Below are 8,923 nucleotides of genomic sequence, written 5' to 3'. Positions count from 1 at the left end.
TCCTTCCCCTCTGTGTCCTCCCCTCACTCCTCATCCTCCTTTCCCTCTCCCCCTTCCCTTCTCTTTCTTCTTTGCCTCCCTCACATCCTCCTGAATTTCTTGGAAGATTCTACAGCTGCTCCACTGGGAACCTCTGGTTCTCTCTGCGTCTCTCAACACAACCTGAGCTACCGAAAGTCTAAAGTCCTCAGTAAGATTCACCTGGTCCCCGTTTGCTGCCTTCAGCCTCCCTTTCATGAGCTCTTCACATGAGTGGCCGGGAGAGACAGGCATCCCGCAGCCCACCCTGCGCGGCCAGGCCTGTGACCCTGCTCTTCCCATCTCCTGGCCCAGGCTACACAGCCTCTCTTGGGCTGTGAGCTCCCTGCATCCTCCTAGGTCCTCATCTGAGATCTGACCTCTGTAAGCGTTGCTCCAGCCCAGCTTTCATCCCGTTCAGAACAGCTCCTCCCTCCACTGTGCTTCTGTGGCATTGTGTATAGAGCTGTATTTTATCATTTCCCATATCTTAACCCTAATTCTCTTCTCCTCGACTGTGATTTCCGTGACAGTAAGAAGGTGTCGTTATTTTTATATATCCAGCGCTGTACCAGGAGAATAGTAGGTGCTCGGTAAACATTAGTTAGATGAATAAGATGAATGAGCTTCTAATTCTAAAATTATGGACGCAGAGCATTTTAAAATTAGGTACTTAATTTCAGTGGATGCGTGTTAGGTGTTGAAAGAGGATTATGTGAACATAGTCCTTGCTTTAAAGGACCATCAAGCTTCTTTCCTCACCAGTCAGGCAGGGGTCCATACGGCGTTGTTCTGGATTCCCACCGTAACTTAAAGGGAAGCTCTCACAATGTCCGGAGCCCTTGATGTCCTGCAAATGAAGGAGGATGATGTCCTCAGATTCCTTGCAGCAAGAACCCACTTAGTTGGCACCAGCCTTGACTTGCAGATGGAACGGCACATCTACAAAAGTGATGGCATCTACATCATAAATCTGAAGAGACCTGGGAGAAGCTTCTGTTGGCAGCTCGTGCCATTGTTGCCATTGAAAACCCAGCTGATATCAGTGTCGTATCCTCCAGGAACACTGGCCAGCAAGCTGGGCTGAAGTTTGCTGCTGTCACTGGAGCCACTTCTGTCTCCGGCCGCTTCACTCCTGGGACCTTCACTAACCAGATCCAGGCCGCCTTCCAGGAGCCAAGTCTTCCAGTGGCTACTGAGCCCTGGGCTGCCCACCTGCCTCTCACAGAGGCCTCTTATGCTAACCTGCCTGCCGTGGCTCTGTGTGACACACTCTCTCCTCTGTGATATGTGGACATTGCCATCCCATGCAACAACAGGGGAGCTCACTCAGGGGGTCTGATGTGGTGGATGCTTTGCCCGGGAAGTTCTGCGCATGCGTGGCACCATCTCCCGGGAACACCCCGGGAGGTCATGCCTGACCTCTACTTCTGCAGAGACCCTGAAGAGATTGAAAAGGACGAGCAGGCAGCAGCTGAGAAGGCTGTGGCCAAGGAGGAATTTCAGGGTGAATGGACCGCCCCACCTCCTGAGCTCCCTGCTGCTCAACCGGAGGTGGCGGACTGGTCCGAAGGTGTGCAGGTGCCCCCGTGCCTGTTCAGCGGTTCCCCGCTGAAGACTGCAGTGCTCGGCCTGCCACTGAAGACTGGTCTGCAGCTGCCACTGCTCAGGCCGCTGAGCGGTAGGAACAGCCACTGCGCGGTCTTAAACTGTTCTTCTGCAAACTCTTAAAATGGAAATAGGTGGACGGAACTGAACAGTTTCCAAAAGAAGAAAGAAAACGGACCATCCAGCTTATTCGGAGAACGGTGGAGAGCAAAGTGGGACTACAAACCAGCAGTCACTGTTATCACAGGTGGAGTTCCTGCTGTCCACGGGCGATGGGGGATGGGCAGCATTGCACCCTTCAACAAGGCACAGAGGTCATGCCTGTGGATGTTCCCATGCAAGAGGCAAGATACCTCCTTTGCCTTTTAAGTCCCCCAAAGCATTATGGAGGTCTCTAGTTTAAAAAAAATTGTGTACAATCAAAATACTGGTAGTGATCATACATATAAAATTTTATATGTTGAAGATATAGTAAAATGTAATAGTCTACTGATAATTAAAAGCTGCACGCATTTCTTTCATTTATGCAAGATGTATTTAATCACCTACCAAGTGCAGAATACCAGTGGGAGTTGTCGGGGACGTAAAGATGAATGAAACTTAGCTGCTAGTAAACTTGCATCACTTGTTGGTCCAAATGTCTGTTCAGAGCAGTTCAAACTTCGTAGCTGCATACTGAATCCCAGAAAAACCTCAGGACTCTGTTCTTGGTTGACTCCTATGAAACAGGATGTATTTCCACGGACAAGGTGAAAGTTTTTAAAGGATTATTTCATCATTTCAGCCTCGGTGGGCCTGAGAATTTACCCAGCACAGCAGTCCCTCTAAGTCATAAGAGACTAAAAGAAGCTTTTAGACTCTGTCCTCGTTGCGTGGGACAAACTAATCAACAAGATTCTACTTCCCGTTGTCAGAACCGTCCTAAGCCATTGCCGGTTGTCCTGAGAACGAGGAGAAAGAGCCCCACGCAGAAAGGAGGGGCCGGTGAGCCCGGTACAGGGCAGCCCATCTCAGCGCCGCCCGAGTCACCCTGCTGCGGCCGCCACCGCCGATTCCCAGGAAGAGCACCGGGCTCTCACGTGTTCAGTGCGTGTAAAAAGAAGACAGCCAAGTCTGTTCTAGTTTTCATAATTAACTGCAACCAAGATAAACTTTTAGTTTCCAAGATGGTTCTGTTGAAACACGCTTGACTTTGGTCATCAGCGTCCTGATGCCCTGAGCCACGGCGCTGAAGGCGAGTAACCTTCCCAAAGCCGGTGTGACCTTGTCCTCACCCCCTTGGGCAGAGGAGACCCCTGCGATGGCCCCCCTTCCCTCCCCCTCATCTCCCTGTCTGTTCCCGGGACAGACCAGGCTCTCCAGGCCGCCTTTATTTACTCTGGTCCATCTGCCCGAAAGCTGTCTCCATTCTGCCTCCCCGGTGTCCTCTCACCGGTCCTCCGAGCACAGCCGCCCCTGAGCTGGCCTTCCCACCCCGGCTGGGTTAGCTTAGGAGCCTTCAGACTGTACCATCCCAGGCCAGGGCCGCCCCGCATCCCAGCCTCCAGGACGGCAGAGCTGTGCCTGATTGCTGTCCGCGCCCCAGCCCCTGGCCTCAGGGTGGGCAGACAGCACCTGCTCAGTATCTGTTCTTTGAATAAATGGAAGAACTATTAATCAACTGAATCAGTTTGAAAATTGATATTAGTTAAAAAAAAATAACCATCCCAGGTTTATCTCTGTGGCACCTGTTAGATCTCCGTGTCCACCCTAAGACTGTGAACATAAACTGTATTTCAAGGGTAACTGAGCTTTGTTCTTTGAGGCCACGGTCCGGCCATTTTCATTCCTCGCCCCTAGCAGTCGTGTAAATGCTCCGGGAGTGGTTTGTGCGTCACTTTCCTTCCACCCCCTCCTCTCTTTTCGTAGTTAGTCCTCATCTATTCCTAGATTGCAGAATTCTTTCACTAGCCCTCTTCTTTGTCACTGGCTCTTTAATTTACACACTTGGTTGGCTGGTTCCTGTTACTTGGCCAACAAATCTGTCCTGTGTCGTCTCCTCCGAGTAATTTATAACCTCCATAAAATGCCACGTAGAGGCACTTTTTTACATTTTTGAGTAATGGTGAGAAAGAATTGCCCTGGGAATCAAAAATCCAATGAGTCATAGATTATTTTGTTATTTATGACCAGAGAGTGGTCATTGACAATATTTGGCAATTTTACAGCTATGAACCTAGGCTATTGTGCTTTAGAATGTAATTTATTAAGCAAATAAAACTCTTACTGGTAATGGGTCCTGTTAAATCTTAAATCTGGGGGACCACATGGGCTCCAGGCCGGTACAGCTGTGGAAGTTTCATAGTAGCTGCATACATCTTGGATGTCTGGACACTAATATTTTACACTTACTTCATGGTTTTATTTATTCAGTTGCCTTTATATTCTTGATTGGATTCTGACCAACCATTTTGGTTTAAGAAGTCATCAGCTTTGAGTAGAAAAGGAAGAGCCTGGAGAAAATAAAATGGATTTATGTGGAAAAAGCACAAATCCTTCTTTCATTAGTAAATTCAGGCTTTAAAGAAACACCAGATGTGTTCATGGAAAATAACTGATGTAAAATCATCTTTGAAAAAGAAAAAGACAAGGACCTTCAACTTAATTACGTATATCCGAGGGAGAGATACAGAAGTGGACACAGAGGTAGGTAGGTCTGTATATGCATGCACACCACACACACAGACACAGACACACACACACACACACACACACACACACACACACGCACAGCATATGCTAGTGCAAGTGGTGTCAGTGAGAGCTTAGGATTTCTTTTTTTTCAAATCTCCATTTATATCGGTAGTATTTTGTAATGTTGACTTCGGTTTAATTCCAACCGTCCTCACCTTTTAATATGTTTGGAGGAAAAGGTGATCTTGAAATTCTCAACAGAGGAAACGGATCTTTTTCAGAATTGCTACATCAGGCAGGACTTACTTTTTGTTGTTTTCTTTCTAAGCTGGAAATGTGCTTCCTTTGATGCAATTGTTATATGTGTATGTCTGACAAATTCCAGAGCTAGAGAAGCTCAGTTACTACTTAAGAGCATGAAACACTCTCAAGAAGTTGTTTCAAAAGCCAAACTCCAAATACTGATCAACAAGAAAATTCCAAGAACGTTCCTTCCATTTGAAAGTAAGTTCTGGGCGTTACACCTACCTGTCCATTCTACACAGAACTAACTAGAACCTCGCCGTGGTCGTTGCTGTGTATCTCTGCATAGAACAGAGATGGGCAAGTGAGACCCAAGTGTGTATGTGGAAGGGGCACTAATGCAAATAAGACTGGAAGGAGATGAAACCAGGTATGTGACCTTGAGGGCTGCCCTTGTGCTCAGCCACGCCCCCTCGAGGTTCTCACTGCGCCGTCTCGCGCTTCGTTATAATTTCCCACTCACTTTTCTGCCTCCCTGGTTAAACTGGAAGCCTCTTGCCATTTCCTTTACCAACTGTGCACCACTCCTGTGGGGGGCCAGGTAGCAGGGCTGCTTGGATGAGCCCAGGCTTCCTCCCTGCTGGCTGCTCTGACTCTGCTTCCCTGGACAAATGGTGGTGCGCTCAGTCTGAAAATTCTCGGGCTCCTGGCTTTCCTGCGTTAATTTGTCGGAGTTCTTTATATTGTGTAGAATCAAGTCCTCCGTCAGCCGTGTGCAATGGGAGTATTTTCTCCTGGTCTCTGGTTGCCTTTTCACTTTCTTTGTGGTTTCCTCTGATGTGCAGTCTTTGATCGTCGTCAAGTTTGGTTTATCATTTTCCCTTCAAGGTTAGTGTTACTGTGTCTTCCTCCAGAATCTGCTCGTCTCTGTGGTCATGTTTCTTCAGGGAGCTTTGTAGTGTCAGCTTTTATCTCAAGATCTGTGATCCACCTACAACTACTTTTGTGTATGGTGTGAGGTAGGGGTGGAGATTCATTCTTTTCTGTGCGATATCCAGTTGTTTTAGAGCTTTATTGAAAACACCTTCCTTTTCCCCCATTGAATTGTTTTGGTATCTTTGTTAAAAATTAGAACAATATTTCAGTTTTTGAAATTCATTCTTTCATCCATAATTATTCCAGTGAATTTTAACTGGGTTCACATTACGGTCACTTGCCCAAACAGCATGAAACACACACATGTTCCTGTTCTTGTGGGGTTTACAGTCCATGGTTCTACCCTTCAGTTTAGGTTGAAGCAAGGAAGGGATTTTATAAGAGAGTAAAAATCTGTCACTGTAAGCACAAGATCCCTGTCAATAAATCTCACTTTCTCTAATCTGTTCTTTAAATTATAAAAATAAATATTATAACTAAAAAAAAAAACAAAAACCACACAGCTAAAATGCTGAACGTGCTTTTCCAAAGCACACAGACTACCTCTGCCCCCACCCCCCAATATTGAGATTCTCGGGTCTAAATGGAGACCATGTATGCAGATGACATTTGTCATTAGGACTGGACATGTCAGCACTTGAAGAGGCCTGATGGCGGCACAATGACAGATACGTCGAGTGAACTGTGGCTTTCAACTCTGAGGGAAACATGAGCTGATCTGTGAATTTGAGTGTTACCTGTTATGCTCCTATTTTTGAAAGATAACTGTTGCTTAAATAAAACCTTAGGTTTCGATTATAGGTATTAGTGTGTGAAAATATCAAGAGCCTTTTTCCTGTTTTGAAATGGAAGAATCCTAAATTCTAACCTGGGCAAATTCAAATCCATTATATGTCACTGACACATACTAATGGCTGTAATAACAGAAGGCTTTTGTACCAAAATCCAAAATGGATCAAGTTGAAAAGGTGTTTCCACAGCCCTATTTAAGTTACAGATGGGCCCACAGACCAGGGTCTCTGACAGCCGTGGTGCCCGCACAGTTTCCTTTGACAATGGATGGGGCACCCGTGTCCAATTCAGAGACTTGTAATGACTTGAATTGCTTTGACAATATAAGCCCTGATCCAGAAGAATCTGCTTCTTGAATCCAAAGCTAAGATCTCAATTTACAAGAACTGTTAGTGTGGTATTCAATACTTTAAGTAGCCCAAATGAGCAGATACTAAGGCCTGTTTTACTAGTGGGGATAACTCCTCCAGGCTCTAAGGCTGATGTCTGAACGGCTGTATGCTTCTTCCAAAGTAAGGGGCTAATTTGGACTTGGAACAAAGTTGGTTATCTAGATGCATTTTCACACACAGATCACAATTACAAATACCCACATTTTCATATAAACTGAAACCGTGCGGTAGAGGAGCCCCAAACTGGAAGCTGCCTGAGTGCCCTGGACCAGAGTTCTGCGAACCGTTTTCATCTCAGAGCCCTATCCCCTCCCCTTAACACCCTCTTAAAAATTATTGAGGATCTCAAGCTACTTTTGCTTCTGTGGCTTGCATCTACCAATATTTACCATATTATAAAATAAAACAGTGATATTTAAGAGAGATTTATTAATTCTTTAAAAAAATAACATGGTAGAAATATTTTATGAAGAATAACTGTTTTTAAAAACAAAATATTAGTAAGAAGAGTAGCATTACTTCACGTTTGAAAAAAATCTCATTAATGTCTGGGTGAGTAGAAGACAGTTGGATTCTCTAATCTGCTCTGACAGTCTTGCAGTGTCACAGCTCAGGTGGCCTCTGGAGGACCCCTGCACACTCACGAGAGAAGGATAATGGCAAAGACACAACATCCTCGTGTTATTAGAAAATAATTTTGCCCTGGAGACCGAATTACAGGGTCTCAGGCAGGGACCTCCAGGGACCCCGGATCACACTTTGAGAACTGCGGCTCTGGAATGCTTATGGGCTGCATCAGAGCCATACAGCACACCACCATACAGCCTTACAAAATGGCATGGATGTGTACCCTTTCAATACACAGGAACATATGTTTAATAATACATGCTCCCCCTACTTAGAAAACAAACAGTATATCTTAGAATACTTAAGTGCATATTGAACATGACAGAAAAAAGAAAGATAAAGCATACATTTCAGACCACTTCCTATATCAGTACTTCATAAAATCAAACAGCATGACATTGAGCCATCTTAAAGGGCTAAACCAATAAGCTACCTTATGGAAATCTAAGAATGTAAAGATGGAGCTATAAGTTCTATGTGACAGGAAAGGGACCCATCAGTTCCTAAAATAAGATAAAAAAGGCGGAAAGTTGATACTCTAATACAGACAGTAAGATGTCTGTTTTAATTTCTCTTTGAAATAGAAAGCCACTCAACTTCTTTAGAAGGTTGGCTACAGGATACTTGGCGACCATTTTTTTTTTTTTTCCTCAAACAAAAGTTTTAATTTTGTTGAAGCACTTGGAAAAATATTCCACTGAGGTCCTGGAGTTCTCTGCCTTTGAATTTGCAGAGATGACCTTAGCCTAGAAAATATCAAGAGCCATGCATTTCAGCTGCCAATGGAAGTGAGCGTATGACAGTAAAGAGCCTGGGGGAAGCACGAAATAGAATAAACACATTACTGTCATGTAAAAATGTGCATTGATAAGGCTTAGAAGCGAATCTCTAGTAAGTTTTTAGAACTTTCTGTTTATTGGCTTTGTGTTTTACTTTAGCACATTTTGACCTTCTGTAATTTCCAGTGAAAGTGTATACAATTCATGATAAATAAGAGATATATCTGTCCTCTGGTAGTGGGGGAGCTAGTGACTCAGGGTGGTGTGATCAGCTGAGGGGACCAGCTGGCCCTGAAGTTCTGACTCAGTGGCAGGGTTAGCACAAAGCAGCGCTTTTTACCCCAAATCCCTGAAGTAACAGAGAGGAAAGCAGAATGGCCCCAGTAATGTAGGTGGCCGAGGCACGGTTGCTGTTTTGGGGACCAGCCTCTGGGATGGTTGAGGGGGTCTGGGTGCAGCCCCAGAGGACTCCGTGGCCCCGCTGGGTGCGATTTAAAAGACTGGAGAGAAGGACGTGAGGTTGGAAAGGCTTCCATTAGAGCCACGTTCATGCGCGAAAGCGAACCCTCCAGGTAGCCAGCTTTGCTCCGTGAGCTGAATAAAAGGCTCTTATTGTTCCTGCTTCCTCAGAGACAATGAGCCGATTAGTCCACTGGCCATAAAGCAGTTACAGAACGAAGACAGTAAAGGAAACCAGGTACTGGTGACCTTTCCATCTCACCCTTGCGTCCTGGCTTTATCTTGTCATCGGCTTTGTTCTCCTGGTGAACGGTCAAGTCAGTATCCTTTTCTTTTCTGGGAGCCCTGGCATTGCAGCAACTCTCTCAAGATATGCACGCCAAATCAGACACCTGT

The 8,923-nt window shown here is 45.4% G+C and overlaps 1 protein-coding gene and 1 pseudogene across 1 annotated transcript in view; both read left to right on the top strand.

The window, feature by feature from the left end:
• Positions 1-8,923, top strand: part of GMDS (GDP-mannose 4,6-dehydratase) — a 399,795-nt gene that overhangs the window by 249,095 nt on the left and 141,777 nt on the right. The gene's annotated exons all lie outside the window — the stretch shown is intronic.
• LOC112414099 (40S ribosomal protein SA pseudogene) lies at positions 848-1,726 on the top strand (annotated as a pseudogene).

This window comes from Neophocaena asiaeorientalis, unplaced genomic scaffold (assembly GCF_003031525.2).
Source record: "Neophocaena asiaeorientalis asiaeorientalis breed wild unplaced genomic scaffold, Neophocaena_asiaeorientalis_V1.1 scaffold8, whole genome shotgun sequence".
In the NCBI taxonomy this organism is placed as follows: domain Eukaryota; kingdom Metazoa; phylum Chordata; class Mammalia; order Artiodactyla; family Phocoenidae; genus Neophocaena; species Neophocaena asiaeorientalis.
Note: the sequence above shows the minus strand (reverse complement) of the source record. Positions and strands in the feature narration are given on the sequence as shown.